The sequence below is a fragment of the Mobula hypostoma genome (assembly GCF_963921235.1).
Source record: "Mobula hypostoma chromosome 8 unlocalized genomic scaffold, sMobHyp1.1 SUPER_8_unloc_1, whole genome shotgun sequence".
Taxonomy (NCBI): domain Eukaryota; kingdom Metazoa; phylum Chordata; class Chondrichthyes; order Myliobatiformes; family Myliobatidae; genus Mobula; species Mobula hypostoma.
In genome coordinates this window covers 396,956-410,041 of record NW_026948120.1, presented here as the reverse complement: position 1 = coordinate 410,041, position 13,086 = coordinate 396,956, and the positions used below count along the sequence as shown (strand labels likewise).

The window sequence follows — 13,086 nt, the reverse complement described above, 5'->3', positions numbered from 1 at the left end:
TCACAGAGACGAGTTGGGGTGTAGGGGCTGGAGAGGATCACAGAGACAAGTTAGGGTGTAGGGGCCAGAGAGGATCACAGAGACGAGTTGGGGTGTCGTGGCTGGAGAGGATCACAGAGACGAGTTGGGGTGTAGTGGCCGGAGAGGATCACAGAGACAAGTTCGGGTGCAGTGGCCGGAGAGGATCAGAAAGACGAGTTGGGGTGTTGGGGCCGGAGAGGATCACAGAGACGAGTTGGGATGCAGGGGCTGGAGAGGATCACAGAGGCGAGTTAGGGTGAATGAGCCAGAGAGGATCATAGAGACGAGTTGGGGTGTAGTGGCCGGAGAGGATCAGAAAGACGAGTTGGGGTGTTGGGGCCGGAGAGGATCACAGAGACGAGTTGGGATGTAGGGGCCAGAGAGGATCACAGAGACGAGTTGGGGTGTAGGGGCCGGAGAGGATCACAGAGACGAGTTAGGGTGTAGGGGCTGGAGAGGATCACAAAGACGAGTTGGGGTGTAGGGGCTGGAGAGGATCACAGAGATGAGTTGGGGTGTAGGGGCTGGATAGGATCACAGAGACGATTTGGGGTGCAGTGGCCGGAGAGGATCAGAAAGACGAGTTGGGGTGTTGGGGCCGGAGAGGATCACAGAGACGAGTTGGGATGCAGGGGCTGGAGAGGATCACAAAGACGAGTTGGGGTGTAGGGGCTGGCGAGGATCACAGAGGCGAGTTAGGGTGAATGAGCCAGAGAGGATCACAGAGACGAGTTGGGGTGTAGTGGCCGGAGAGGATCAGAAAGACGAGTTGGGGTGTTGGGGCCGGAGAGGATCACAGAGACGAGTTGGGATGTAGGGGCCAGAGAGGATCACAGAGACGAGTTGGGGTGTAGGGGCCGGAGAGGATCACAGAGACGAGTTAGGGTGTAGGGGCTGGAGAGGATCACAAAGACGAGTTGGGGTGTAGGGGCTGGAGAGGATCACAGAGATGAGTTGGGGTGTAGGGGCTGGATAGGATCACAGAGACGATTTGGGGTGTAGGGGCCGGAGGGGATCACAGAGACGAGTTGGGGTGTAGTGGCCGGAGAGGATCACAGAGACGAGTTGGGGTGTAGGGGCCGGAGAGGATCACAGAGACGAGTTGGGGTGTAGGGGCTGGAGAGGATCACAAAGACGAGTTGGGGTGTAGGGGCTGGAGAGGATCACAGAGACGAGTTGGGGTGTAGTGGCCGGAGAGGATCACAGACACAAGTTCGGGTGTAGTGGCCGGAGAGGATCAGAAAGACGAGTTGGGGTGTTGGGGCCGGAGAGGATCACAGAGACGAGTTGCGATGTAGGGGCTGGAGAGGATCACAGAGACCAGTTGGGATGCAGGGGCCAGAGAGGATCACAGAGACGAGTTGGGGTGCAGGGGCTGGAGAGGATAACAGAGACGAGTTGCGGTGTAGGGGCCGGAGAGGATCACAGAGACGAGTTGGGGTGTAGTGGCCGGAGAGGATCACAAAGACGAGTTGGGGTGTAGGGGCCGGAGAGGATCACAAAGACGAGTTGGGGTGTAGGGGCTGGAGAGGATCACAGAGACGAGTTAGGGTGTAGGGGCCAGAGAGGATCACAGAGACGAGTTGGGGTGTAGGGGCCAGAGAGGATCACAGAGACGAGTTGGGGTGTAGGGGCTGGAGAGGATCACAAAGACGAGTTTGGGTGTAGTGGCCGGAGAGGATCACAGAGACGAGTTGGGGTGTAGTGGCTGGAGAGGATCACAAAGACGAGTTGGTGTGTAGGGTCTGGAGAGGATCACAGAGACGAGTTGGGGTGTAGGGGCCGGATAGGTTCACAGAGACGAGTTGGGGTGTAGGGGCCGGAGAGGATCAGAAAGACGAGTTAGGGTGTTGGGTCCAGAGAGGATCACCGAGACGAGTTGGGATGTAGGGGCTGGAGAGGATCACAGAGACGAGTTGGGGTGTAGTGGTTGGAGAGGATGACAGAGACGAGTTAGGGTGTAGGGGCCGGAGAGGATCACAAAGACGAGTTGGGGTGTAGGGTCCCGAGAGGAACACAAAGACGAGTTGGGGTGTAGTGGCTGGAGAGGATCACAGAGACGAGTTAGGGTGTACGGGCCAGAGAGGATCACAGAGACGAGTTGGGGTGTAGGGGCCAGAGAGGATCACAGAGACGATTTGGGGTGTAGGGGCCGGAGAGGATCACAACGACGAGTTGGGGTGTAGGGGCCAGAGAGGATCACAGAGACGAGTTGGGGTGTAGGGGCTGGAGAGGATCACAGAGACAAGTTAGGGTGTAGGGGCCAGAGAGGATCACAGAGACGAGTTGGGGTGTCGTGGCTGGAGAGGATCACAGAGACGAGTTGGGGTGTAGTGGCCGGAGAGGATCACAGAGACAAGTTCGGGTGTAGTGGCCCAGAGGATCAGAAAGACGAGTTGGGGTGTTGGGGCCGGAGAGGATCACAGAGACGAGTTGCGATGTAGGGGCTGGAGAGGATCACAGTGACGAGTTGGGGTGTAGGGGCTGGAGAGGATAACAGAGACGAGTTGGGGTGTAGGGGCCGGAGAGGATCACAGAGACGAGTTGGGGTGTAGTGGCCGGAGAGGATCACAAAGACGAGTTGGGGTGTAGGGTCCGGAGAGGATCACAAAGACGAGTTGGGGTGTAGGGGCTGGAAATGATCACAGAGACGAGTTAGGGTGTACGGGCCAGAGAGGATCACAGAGACGAGTTGGGGTGTAGGGGTCAGAGAGGATCACAGAGACGAGTTGGGGTGTAGGGGCTGGAGAGGATCACAGAGGCGAGTTAGGGTGAATGAGCCAGAGCGGATCACAGAGACGAGTTGGGGTGTAGTGGCCGGAGAGGATCAGAAAGACGAGTTGGGGTGTTGGGGCCGGAGAGGATCACAGAGACGAGTTGGGGTGTAGTGGCTGGAGAGGATCACAAAGACGAGTTGGGGTGTAGTGGCCGGAGAGGATCACAGAGACGAGTTGGGGTGTAGGGGCCGGAGAGGATCACAGAGACGAGTTGGGGTGTAGGGGCTGGAGAGGATCACAAAGACGAGTTGGGGTGTAGGGGCCGGAGAGGATCACAGAGACGAGTTGGGGTGTAGGGGCCGGAGAGGATCACAGAGACGAGTTGGGGTGTAGGGGCCGGAGAGGATCAGAAAGACGAGTTAGGGTGTTGGGTCCAGAGAGGATCACAGAGACGAGTTGGGATGTAGGGGCTGGAGAGGATCACAGAGTCGAGTTGGGGTGTAGTGGTTGGAGAGGATCACAGAGACGAGTTAGGGTGTAGGGGCCGGAGAGGATCACAAAGACGAGTTGGGGTGTAGGGTCCCGAGAGGAACACAAAGACGAGTTGGGGTGTAGTGGCTGGAGAGGATCACAGAGACGAGTTAGGGTGTACGGGCCAGAGAGGATCACAGAGACGAGTTGGGGTGTAGGGGCCGGAGAGGATCACAACGACGAGTTGGGGTGCAGGGGCCAGAGAGGATCACAGAGACGAGTTGGGGTGTAGGGGCTGGAGAGGATCACAGAGACAAGTTAGGGTGTCGGGGCCAGAGAGGATCACAGAGACGAGTTGGGGTGTCGTGGCTGGAGACGATCACAGAGACGAGTTGGGGTGTAGTGGCCGGAGAGGATCAGAAAGACGAGTTGGGGTGTTGGGGCCGGAGAGGATCACAGAGACGAGTTGCGATGTAGGGGCCGGAGAGGATCACAAAGACGAGTTGGGGTGTAGGGGCTGGAAAGGATCACAGAGACGAGTTAGGGTGTACGGGCCAGAGAGGATCACAGAGACGAGTTGGGGTGTAGGGGCCAGAGAGGATCACAGAGACGAGTTGGGGTGTAGGGGCCGGAGAGGATCACAGAGACGAGTTGGGGTGTAGGGGCTGGAGAGGATCACAGTGGCGAGTTAGGGTGAATGAGCCAGAGAGGATGACAGAGACGAGTTGGGGTGTAGTGGCCGGAGAGGATCAGAAAGACGAGTTGGGGTGTTGGGGCCGGAGAGGATCACAGAGACGAGTTGTGGTGTAGGGGCCAGAGAGGATCACAGAGACGAGTTGGGGTGTAGGGGCCGGAGAGGATCACAGAGACGAGTTAGGGTGTTGGGGCTGGAGAGGATCACAAAGACGAGTTGGGGTGTAGTGGCCGGAGAGGATCACAGAGACGAGTTGGGGTGTAGTGGCTGGAGAGGATCACAAAGACGAGTTGGGGTGTAGTGGCCGGAGAGGATCACAGAGACGAGTTGGGGTGTAGTGGCTGGAGAGGATCACAGAGACGAGTTGGGGTGTAGGGGCCGGAGAGGATCACAGAGACGAGTTGGGGTGTAGGGGCTGGAGAGGATCACAGAGACGAGTTGGGGTGTAGGGGCCGGAGAGGATCACAGAGACGAGTTGGGGTGTAGGGGCCGGAGAGGATCACAGAGACGAGTTGGGGTGTAGGGGCCGGAGAGGATCAGAAAGACGAGTTGGGGTGTTGGGGCCAGAGAGGATCACAGAGACGAGTTGGGATGTAGGGGCTGGAGAGGATCACAGAGACGAGTTGGGGTGTAGTGGTTGGAGAGGATCACAGAGACGAGTTAGGGTGTAGGGGCCGGAGAGGATCACAAAGACGAGTTGGGGTGTAGGGGCCGGAGAGGATCACAGAGACGAGTTGGGGTGTAGGGGCTGGAGAGGATCACAGAGACGAGTTAGGGTGTACGGGCCAGAGAGGATCACAGAGACGAGTTGGGGTGTAGGGGCCAGAGAGGATCACAGAGACGAGTTGGGGTGTAGGGGCCGGAGAGGATCACAGAGACGAGTTGGGGTGTAGGGGCCGGAGAGGATCACAGAGACGAGTTGGGGTGTAGGGGCTGGAGAGGATCACAGAGACGAGTTGGGGTGTAGGGGCCAGAGAGGATCACAGAGACGAGTTGGGGTGTAGTGGCTGGAGAGGATCACAGAGACGAGTTGGGGTGTAGTGGCCGGAGAGGATCACAGAGACGAGTTGGGGTGTAGGGGCCGGAGAGGATCACAGAGACGAGTTGGGGTGTAGGGGCCGGAGAGGATCACAGAGACGAGTTGGGGTGTAGGGGCTGGAGAGGATCACAGAGACGAGTTGGGGTGTAGGGGCTGGAGAGGATCACAGAGACGAGTTGGGGTGTAGGGGCCGGAGAGGATCACAGAGACGAGTTGGGGTGTAGGGGCCGGAGAGGATCACAGAGACGAGTTGGGGTGTAGGGGCCGGAGAGGATCACAGAGACGAGTTGGGGTGTAGTGGCTGGAGAGGATCACAGAGACGAGTTGGGGTGTAGGGGCCGGAGAGGATCACAGAGACGAGTTGGGGTGTAGGGGCCGGAGAGGATCACAGAGACGAGTTGGGGTGTAGGGGCTGGAGAGGATCACAGAGACGAGTTGGGGTGTAGGGGCCAGAGAGGATCACAGAGACGAGTTGGGGTGTAGGGGCTGGAGAGGATCACAAAGACGAGTTGGGGTGTAGGGGCTGGAGAGGATCACAGAGACGAGTTGGGGTGTAGGGGCTGGAGAGGATCACAGAGACGAGTTGGGGTGTAGGGGCCGGAGAGGATCACAGAGACGAGTTGGGGTGTAGTGGCCGGAGAGGATCACAGAGACGAGTTGGGGTGTAGTGGCCGGAGAGGATCACAGAGACGAGTTGGGGTGTAGGGGCCGGAGAGGATCACAAAGACGAGTTGGGGTGTAGGGGCCAGAGAGGATCACAGAGACGAGTTGGGGTGTAGGGGCTGGAGAGGATCACAGAGACAAGTTAGGGTGTAGGGGCCAGAGAGGATCACAGAGACGAGTTGGGGTGTAGGGGCTGGAGAGGATCACAGAGACGAGTTGGGGTGTAGTGGCCGGAGAGGATCACAGAGACGAGTTGGGGTGTAGGGGCCGGAGAGGATCACAAAGACGAGTTGGGGTGTAGGGGCCGGAGAGGATCACAGAGACGAGTTGGGGTGTAGGGGCTGGAGAGGATCACAGAGACGAGTTGGGGTGTAGGGGCTGGAGAGGATCACAGAGACGAGTTGGGGTGTAGTGGCCGGAGAGGATCACAGAGACGAGTTGGGGTGTAGGGGCCGGAGAGGATCACAGAGACGAGTTGGGGTGTAGGGGCCGGAGAGGATCACAGAGACGAGTTGGGGTGTAGGGGCCGGAGAGGATCACAGAGACGAGTTGGGGTGTAGTGGCTGGAGAGGATCACAGAGACGAGTTGGGGTGTAGGGGCCGGAGAGGATCACAGAGACGAGTTGGGGTGTAGTGGCCGGAGAGGATCACAGAGACGAGTTGGGGTGTAGGGGCCGGAGAGGATCACAGAGACGAGTTGGGGTGTAGGGGCTGGAGAGGATCACAGAGACGAGTTGGGGTGTAGGGGCCGGAGAGGATCACAGAGACGAGTTGGGGTGTGTTGGGGTGTAGGGGCTGGAGAGGATCACAGAGACGAGTTAGGGTGTACGGGCCAGAGAGGATCACAGAGACGAGTTGGGGTGTAGGGGCCAGAGAGGATCACAGAGACGAGTTGGGGTGTAGGGGCCGGAGAGGATCACAGAGACGAGTTGGGGTGTAGGGGCCGGAGAGGATCACAGAGACGAGTTGGGGTGTAGGGGCCGGAGAGGATCACGGAGACGAGTTGGGGTGTAGGGGCCGGAGAGGATCACAGAGACGAGTTGGGGTGTAGTGGCCGGAGAGGATCACAGAGACGAGTTGGGGTGTAGGGGCCGGAGAGGATCACAGAGACGAGTTGGGGTGTAGTGGCCGGAGAGGATCACAGAGACGAGTTGGGGTGTAGGGGCCGGAGAGGATCACAGAGACGAGTTGGGGTGTAGGGGCCGGAGAGGATCACAGAGACGAGTTGGGGTGTAGGGGCTGGAGAGGATCACAGAGACGAGTTGGGGTGTAGGGGCCGGAGAGGATCACAGAGACGAGTTGGGGTGTAGTGGCCGGAGAGGATCACAAAGACGAGTTGGGGTGTAGGGGCCGGAGAGGATCACAGAGACGAGTTGGGGTGTAGGGGCCAGAGAGGATCACAGAGACGAGTTGGGGTGTAGGGGCCGGAGAGGATCACAGAGACGAGTTGGGGTGTAGGGGCTGGAGAGGATCACACAAAGACGAGTTGGGGTGTAGTGGCCGGAGAGGATCACAGAGACGAGTTGGGGTGTAGTGGCTGGAGAGGATCACAAAGACGAGTTGGGGTGTAGTCGCTGGAGAGGATCACAGAGACGAGTTGGGGTGTAGTGGCTGGAGAGGATCACAGAGACGAGTTGGGGTGTAGGGGCCGGAGAGGATCACAGAGACGAGTTGGGGTGTAGTGGCCGGAGAGGATCACAAAGACGATTTGGGGTGTAGGGGCCGGAGAGGATCACAAAATCGAGTTGGGGTGTAGGGGCCAGAGAGGATCACAGAGACGAGTTGGGGTGTAGGGGCTGGAGAGGATTACAGAGACAAGTTAGGGTGTAGGGGCCAGAGAGGATCACAGAGACGAGTTGGGGTGTAGGGGCTGGAGAGGATCACAGAGATGAGTTGGGGTGTAGGTGCCGGAGAGGATCAGAAAGACGAGTTGGGGCGTTGGGGCCGGAGAGGATCACAGAGACGAGTTGGGATGTAGGGGCTGGAGAGGATCACAAAGACGAGTTGGGGTGTTGGGGCTGGAGAGGATCACAGAGGCGAGTTAGGGTGTAGTGGCCGGAGAGGATCACCGAGACGAGTTGGGGTGTAGTGGCTGGAGAGGATCACAGAGACGAGTTGGGGTGTAGGGGCCGGAGAGGATCACAGAGACGAGTTGGGGTGTAGGGGCTGGAGAGGATCACAAAGACGAGTTGGGGTGTAGGGGCCGGAGAGGATCACAGAGACGAGTTGGGGTGTAGGGGCCGGAGAGGATCACAGAGACGAGTTGGGGTGTAGGGGCCGGAGAGGATCACAGAGACGAGTTGGGGTGTAGTGGCCGGTGAGGATCACAGAGACGAGTTGGGGTGTAGTGGCCGGAGAGGATCAGAGAGACGAGTTGGGATGTAGGGGCTGGAGTGGTTCACAGAGACGAGTTTGGGTGTAGGGGCCGGAGAGGATCACAGAGACGAGTTGGGGTGTAGGGGCCGGAGAGGATCAGAAAGAGGAGTTAGGGTGTTGGGTCCAGAGAGGATCACAGAGACGAGTTGGGATGTAGGGGCTGGAGAGGATCACAGAGACGAGTTGGGGTGTAGTGGTTGGAGAGGATCACAGAGATGAGTTAGGGTGTAGTGGCCGGAGAGGATCACAAAGACGAGTTGGGGTGTAGGGTCCCGAGAGGATCACAAAGACGAGTTGGGGTGTAGTGGCTGGAGAGGATCACAGAGACGAGTTAGGGTGTACGGGCCAGAGAGGATCACAGAGACGAGTTGGGGTGTAGGGGCCAGAGAGGATCACAGAGACGAGTTGGGGTGTAGGGGCCGGAGAGGATCACAGAGACGAGTTGGGGTGTAGGGGCCAGAGAGGATCACAGAGACGAGTTGGGGTGTAGGGGCTGGAGAGGATCACAGAGACAAGTTAGGGTGTAGGGGCCAGAGAGGATCACAGAGACGAGTTGGGGTGTCGTGGCTGGAGAGGATCACAGAGACGAGTTGGGGTGTAGTGGCCGGAGAGGATCACAGAGACAAGTTCGGGTGTAGTGGCCGGAGAGGATCAGAAAGACGAGTTGGGGTGTTGGGGCCGGAGAGGATCACAGAGACGAGTTGGGGTGTAGGGGCTGGAGAGGATCACAGAGACGAGTTGGGGTGTAGGGGCTGGAGAGGATCACAGAGACGAGTTGGGGTGTAGGGGCCGGAGAGGATCACAGAGACGAGTTGGGGTGTAGTGGCCGGAGAGGATCACAAAGACGAGTTGGGGTGTAGGGGCCGGAGAGGATCACAAAGACGAGTTGGGGTGTAGGGGCTGGAGAGGATCACAGAGACGAGTTGGGGTGTAGGGGCCAGAGAGGATCACAGAGACGAGTTGGGGTGTAGGGGCCGGAGAGGATCACAGAGACGAGTTGGGGTGTAGGGGCCGGAGAGGATCACAGAGACGAGTTGGGGTGTAGGGGCTGGAGAGGATCACAGAGACGAGTTGGGGTGTAGTGGCCGGAGAGGATCACAGAGACGAGTTGGGGTGTAGTGGCTGGAGAGGATCACAAAGACGAGTTGGGGTGTAGTGGCTGGAGAGGATCACAGAGACGAGTTGGGGTGTAGTGGCTGGAGAGGATCACAGAGACGAGTTGGGGTGTAGGGGCCGGAGAGGATCACAGAGACGAGTTGGGGTGTAGTGGCCGGAGAGGATCACAAAGACGAGTTGGGGTGTAGGGGCCGGAGAGGATCACAGAGACGAGTTGGGGTGTAGGGGCTGGAGAGGATCACAGAGACGAGTTGGGGTGTAGGGGCTGGAGAGGATCACAGAGACAAGTTAGGGTGTAGGGGCCAGAGAGGATCACAGAGACGAGTTGGGGTGTAGTGGCCGGAGAGAGGATCACATAGACGAGTTGGGGTGTAGGTGCCGGAGAGGATCACAGAGACGAGTTGGGGTGTAGGGGCCGGAGAGGATCACAGAGACGAGTTGGGATGTAGGGGCTGGAGAGGATCACAAAGACGAGTTGGGGTGTTGGGGCTGGAGAGGATCACAGAGACGAGTTGGGGTGTAGTGGCCGGAGAGGATCACAGAGACGAGTTGGGGTGTAGTGGCTGGAGAGGATCACAGAGACGAGTTGGGGTGTAGGGGCCGGAGAGGATCACAGAGACGAGTTGGGGTGTAGGGGCCGGAGAGGATCACAAAGACGAGTTGGGGTGTAGGGGCCGGAGAGGATCACAGAGACGAGTTGGGGTGTAGGGGCCGGAGAGGATCACAGAGACGAGTTGGGGTGTAGGGGCCGGAGAGGATCACAGAGACGAGTTGGGGTGTAGGGGCCGGAGAGGATCACAGAGACGAGTTGGGGTGTAGGGGCCGGAGAGGATCACAGAGACGAGTTGGGGTGTAGTGGCCGGAGAGGATCACAGAGACGAGTTGGGGTGTAGTGGCCGGAGAGGATCACAGAGACGAGTTGGGATGTAGGGGCCGGAGAGGATCACAGAGATGAGTTGGGGTGTTGGGGCCGGAGTGGATCACAGAGACGAGTTGGGGTGTAGTGGCTGGAGAGGATCACAAAGACGAGTTGGGGTGTAGGGGCCGGAGAGGATCACAAGCGAGTTGGGGTGTAGGGGCAGAGAGGATCACAGAGACGAGTTGGGGTGTAGTGGCCGGAGAGGATCACAAGACGAGTTGGGGTGTAGGGCCGGAGAGGATCACAGAGACGAGTTGGGGTGTAGGGGCCGGAGAGGATCACAGAGACGAGTTGGGGTGTAGGGGCCGGAGAGGATCACAGAGACGAGTTGGGGTGTAGTGGCCGGAGAGGATCACAAAGACGAGTTGGGGTGTAGGGGCCGGAGAGGATCACAGAGACGAGTTGGGGTGTAGGGGCCAGAGAGGATCACAGAGACGAGTTGGGGTGTAGGGGCCGGAGAGGATCACAGAGACGAGTTGGGGTGTAGGGGCCGGAGAGAGGATCACAGAGACGAGTTGGGGTGTAGGGGCCGGAGAGGATCACAGAGACGAGTTGGGGTGTAGGGGCCGGAGAGGATCACAGAGACGAGTTGGGGTGTAGTGGCCGGAGAGGATCACAGAGACGAGTTGGGGTGTAGTGGCCGGAGAGGATCACAGAGACGAGTTGGGGTGTAGTGGCCGGAGAGGATCACAAAGACGAGTTGGGGTGTAGGGGCCGGAGAGGATCACAGAGACGAGTTGGGGTGTAGGGGCCAGAGAGGATCACAGAGACGAGTTGGGGTGTAGGGGCTGGAGAGGATCACAGAGACGAGTTGGGGTGTAGGGGCCGGAGAGGATCACAGAGACGAGTTGGGGTGTAGTGGCCGGAGAGGATCACAGAGACGAGTTGGGGTGTAGGGGCCGGAGAGGATCACAAAGACGAGTTGGGGTGTAGGGGCCGGAGAGGATCACAGAGACGAGTTGGGGTGTAGGGGCCGGAGAGGATCACAGAGACGAGTTGGGGTGTAGGGGCTGGAGAGGATCACAGAGACGAGTTGGGGTGTAGGGGCTGGAGAGGATCACAGAGACGAGTTGGGGTGTAGGGGCGGAGAGGATCACAGGAGTTGGGGTGTAGGGCCGGAGAGGATCACAGAGACGAGTTGGGGTGTAGGGGCCGGAGAGGATCACAGAGACGAGTTGGGGTGTAGTAGAGGGATCACAGAGACGAGTTGGGGTGTAGGGCGGAGAGGATCACAGAGACGAGGGGGTGTAGGGGCTGGAGAGGATCACAGAGACGAGTTGGGGTGTAGGGGCCGGAGAGGATCACAGAGACGAGTTGGGGTGTAGGGCCGAGAGGATCACAAGACGAGTTGGGGTGTAGGGGCCGGAGAGGATCACAGAGACGAGTTGGGGTGTAGGGGCCGGAGAGGATCACAGAGACGAGTTGGGGTGTAGGGGCTCACAGGACGAGTTGGGTGTAGGAGAGGATCACAGAGACGAGTTGGGGTGTAGGGGCCGGAGAGGATCACAGAGACGAGTTGGGGTGTAGGGGCCGGAGAGGATCACAGAGACGAGTTGGGGTGTAGGGGCCGGAGAGGATCACAGAGACGAGTTGGGGTGTAGTGGCCGGAGAGGATCACAGAGACGAGTTGGGGTGTAGTGGCCGGAGAGGATCACAGAGACGAGTTGGGGTGTAGGGGCTGGAGAGGATCACAGAGACGAGTTGGGGTGTGGGGGCCGGAGAGGATCACAGTGACGAGTTGGGGTGTAGGGGCTGGAGAGGATCACAGAGACGAGTTGGGGTGTAGGGGCCGGAGAGGATCACAGAGACGAGTTGGGGTGTAGGGGCCGGAGAGGATCACAGAGACGAGTTGGGGTGTAGGGGCCGGAGAGGATCACAGAGACGAGTTGGGGTGTAGGGGCCGGAGAGGATCACAGAGACGAGTTGGGGTGTAGGGGCCGGAGAGGATCACAGAGACGAGTTGGGGTGTAGGGGCCGGAGAGGATCACAGAGACGAGTTGGGGTGTAGGGGCCGGAGAGGATCACAGAGACGAGTTGGGGTGTAGGGGCCAGAGAGGATCACAGAGACGAGTTGGGGTGTAGGGGCCGGAGAGGATCACAGAGACGAGTTGGGGTGTAGGGGCCAGAGAGGATCACAGAGACGAGTTGGGGTGTAGGGGCCGGAGAGGATCACAGAGACGAGTTGGGGTGTAGGGGCCGGAGAGGATCACAGAGACGAGTTGGGGTGTAGGGGCTGGAGAGGATCACAGAGACGAGTTGGGGTGTAGGGCCGGAGAGGATCACAGAGACGAGTTGGGGTGTAGGGGCCGGAGAGGATCACAGAGACGAGTTGGGGTGTAGGGGCCGGAGAGGATCACAGAGACGAGTTGGGGTGTAGGGGCCGGAGAGGATCACAGAGACGAGTTGGGGTGTAGGGGCCGGAGAGGATCACAGAGACGAGTTGGGGTGTAGGGGCCGGAGAGGATCACAGAGACGAGTTGGGGTGTAGTGGCCGGAGAGGATCACAGAAACGAGTTGGGGTGTAGGGGCCGGAGAGGATCACAGAGACGAGTTGGGGTGTAGTGGCCGGAGAGGATCACAGAGACGAGTTGGGGTGTAGGGGCCGGAGAGGATCACAGAGACGAGTTGGGGTGTAGGGGCCGGAGAGGATCACAGAGACGAGTTGGGGTGTAGGGGCCGGAGAGGATCACAGAGACGAGTTGGGGTGTAGTGGCCGGAGAGGATCACAGAGACGAGTTGGGGTGTAGGGGCCGGAGAGGATCACAGAGACGAGTTGGGGTGTAGTGGCTGGAGAGGATCACAGAGACGAGTTGGGGTGTAGGGGCCGGAGAGGATCACAGAGACGAGTTGGGGTGTAGTGGCTGGAGAGGATCACAGAGACGAGTTGGGGTGTAGGGGCCGGAGAGGATCACAGAGACGAGTTGGGGTGTAGTGGCCGGAGAGGATCACAAAGACGAGTTGGGGTGTAGGGGCCGGAGAGGATCACAGAGACGAGTTGGGGTGTAGGGGCCAGAGAGGATCACAGAGACGAGTTGGGGTGTAGGGGCTGGAGAGGATCACAGAGACGAGT

The 13,086-nt window shown here is 59.2% G+C and overlaps 1 protein-coding gene across 3 annotated transcripts in view; it reads left to right on the top strand.

The window, feature by feature from the left end:
* tmem147 (transmembrane protein 147) overlaps window positions 1–13,086 on the top strand; it is a 62,394-nt gene that overhangs the window by 23,938 nt on the left and 25,370 nt on the right. The window lies entirely within an intron of this gene.